Here is a 3,340-nt window from a genome sequence, read left to right as displayed (position 1 = left end):
TTAATACAGCTTTATTAAAATAAGCAACACACTTTTATATTCGTTGATTTGTAGAAATGGACTTAGAGGGCGTCTGGCTTAACCACTGTGTTTTACAGATGTGGAAACAGACCTAGAGAGGTTGCACCTCTTGCTAAAGTCACCCAGCTGGCCAAACCAGGAATAAACCCAGGTCTCTCAATGACCTGTCCCCTGTCTACCTGCTCCTAGTAGAGTACTCTTGCCATTTCATGACACCAACAACCCTCCCCACCCCCATTATTGTTATTGTTCTAGGAGTAAATTCTTCTGAAATAATGTTCTGATATGATTTTGTGAATCCTTCTAAGATGCTTGGATGGTTGAAGAAAATACCCAGGGCATGTCAGCAGAGAGTGCTTTATAAAATTTCTTTTCTAACCCATGACTTAGAGTTCTTCTTGTTTATGATTTTATCCAGAAACTCACATTTCTGAAGACCTATATTGAAATGCTACTGTAGTCCTATTTCAAGGATCTGACCACCAACTAATAAATTTACCAATTTACAATAAAAATTTAGGGGCACCTGGCTGGCTCAGTTGGTTGAGCATCTGACTCTTGATTTCGGTTCAGGTCATGATCTCACAGTTTGTGAAATCGAGCCCCACATTGGACTCTGTGCTGACAGCTTGGAGACTGCTTAGAATTCTCTCTCTCTCTCTCTCTCTCTCTCTCTCTCTGCCCCTCCCTGCTTAAGCGCGCTCTCCCCAAATAAACTTAAAAAAACCCATTATTATTATTATTTTTTAAATTTCCTTGCAGGCATAGCTAAACTTAGCAATGCGTTTTGTTGATATTGCATTTTATCATTGCCCCCTGGGGGCAATTCCATGGAATTGGCAATTCCAATTTTGGAATTTTCTATTGGACATCTAAACCCAAAGATAGTCAGAATTGTACACTGTTCTTACTTAAAATAATCTTTTTGAGCCAAAGGTGCATTAAATGCAGAAGATACCTAAAATACCTATAAAATTAAATGCTACAAAATAAAAACTAGGAATGATTGTTTCTAATTCAATTTGATCCCTCTTAGCAGATAATAATAGAAGTAATTTATTTAAAAGAGGTCAGTAACAGCAATCAAATTATACATGGCTCTCGCTCTCTCTCTGGAGGCAAGTAACTCTTTAACACAGCTTCTTGGTCTTATTTATACCTGAACATCACCCTCAGCTTGGCCCAATATTTGAGATATAGAAGGTAGGCAATACATGTTCTAAGAATGAATAAATGAGTGAATGCATGAGTAAAAACGCTAGACGCTAGATTTATCTCTTATTGTTAGGATAAAAACCCCACAATTTGAGACAAGCTCAGGATTTGTCTATGGGATCACCTGATGAATGGATTTAAAAACAAGAGGAACAGTAGGGAGGATTTTCTAAGCATTGTTTCTTGGAGGAAAATGGGTCACAAATACACGAGACTGTATGAATTACATCTAGTGAGTCTTTGGCAAGCCCCCTAATTCTGTAGCTAGTAGATGACAAAGTGCAGTTTCCAGATCATGTTGAAAACTGTATCTCTTGTATCTTGTGGACTAAGGCTACTTATGCTGAGGTGCAGAGAGAAGTTATCAGCAGTGGTTTAAGAAGGGTCAGGTCATAGTTACTAGTTGAGTGACATTAAGCAAGTTAGTTACGAATAGTAGCTATTTGGGAAGACTTTCTGTGTGCAGTGGGTGAAAGTATTTTCCTGCATCATCTAGTTTATTTGATCTCCCTGGGTCTCTTCTTCCTTGTATGTAAAACAGAGATAGTGGACCTACCTCAAAGGGTATTTGTGAGGACAAAATGAGTAAATGACCCCAGCAGAGCATCATAACCTATACAGTATAGATCAAATGCAAGGCATTATTTTCATAATTATGGTTGTGTTACAGAAGCACCTAAGTTAGTATTTAGGGTGTATTTTTACTTTCTGTTTCTTCTGCTGGAACAATGCCATTAAAATGAGTACTGTAGAAAAAAATAGACATGACTCATGAATCATATGTTCTTTGGAACCTTAATCTGTTGCTTTCTTCATTTATCTCATGAAGGAAATGAACCAAAGAAGGAAAAAGTCAAGGTAAGAGTGAGAGGAGACAAAAAGGTACTCTAAGAAGTGACCAGCTAATTTCTAGAAAGCTTCTTATCAGCAAATGGAGTGGTCAAATTGTTCAGTGCGTTTTAAAGCATCTGCGTATCAGGGTATGATTTGTAATCCTCCCCTGTATTGTCTTCCCCTGAATTTCTATGCTCTCAGGAGCCTCAGAGTAAGAAGTACATCGTAAAAGCCTGGAAGCTTTGTTCCGGGCGGGAGAAAATGGTCTATTGAAAAACAAGCCAACCTCATTCTGGGCCTTGAAGCTTGACAGTGTCATTTATGGAGTGACACAGTCACGCTGTAAATGACCAGAGACATTCCAGAGTTCATGACTGTTGTGTAACACAACACTTCAAGGGTGGCTGCAGGCAAAGAGGCACAGCAAGCGGGGCCCTCCCAGTGCAGTGAATGCAGAGGAACCACTCCCCCTGGAATGTGGCCTTGCTCCCCATCCCCACCACCAGGCTCTGGGGGCAGGAACTGGACAGACTGGAGGGACAACTCTATTTTCAGGGAATGACAAATTGATTGTGCCGATTGGGTGAGAGTTCTTACCAGCCTCCTGCTCCAGCTCCAAGGACAGCTCATAGGGAGGATTTGTTTAGAAGTAACTTGTATGAGGAAGTGTCTCAGCAATGAGAACCCAAACAACCTGCTACCAAAGATGACTGCAACCCAGGCTCCATTAGAAGATGGGAGGTGAGAGGCCTTCTCCTCATGTTCCTACAGCCATCACGTTGCTAGAGAGGACATTCCATTCCACTGAGAGAGAGAGAGAAGGAGACAAGATGGCGGCTCTAAATTACATGTGCAATAGCCCAGGAGGCTTGTAAACATTTAAGGAGTTGATTGTTATTTTCATTCCCGACTGGTTTGGTGATGCAAATAACAACTCCATAAACTGCTGAAGCCCCGCAGGAGTGCTGAGGACATGCATTTGTGAATGTGATCCATGGCCAGTGATGAATATTCATGGCAGAGTGAATCTGAACTGCTCCCCAAACAAGTTGGCTGGTGTGTGAACTCAAGACAGGTCTTGGTATGGAAATCAAGTTTACAGATTTAACCAAAGAAAAGCACTCGTGATTGTAACATGATCAAGAAATGTCACTACTCAGGGGCTCAGGGGGAACACGGAAAGGGGAGTTGTTCAGCGGGTATCGTTTCAATTTTGTAGGATGAAAAAGTTCTAGGTATTGGCTGTACAACAAAGTGCATATAAGTTAAT

This window comes from Puma concolor, chromosome B2 (assembly GCF_028749965.1).
Source record: "Puma concolor isolate L17-30 chromosome B2, mPumCon1.1.hap2, whole genome shotgun sequence".
Taxonomy (NCBI): Eukaryota; Metazoa; Chordata; class Mammalia; order Carnivora; family Felidae; genus Puma; species Puma concolor.
This window is presented reverse-complemented; position numbering follows the sequence as displayed.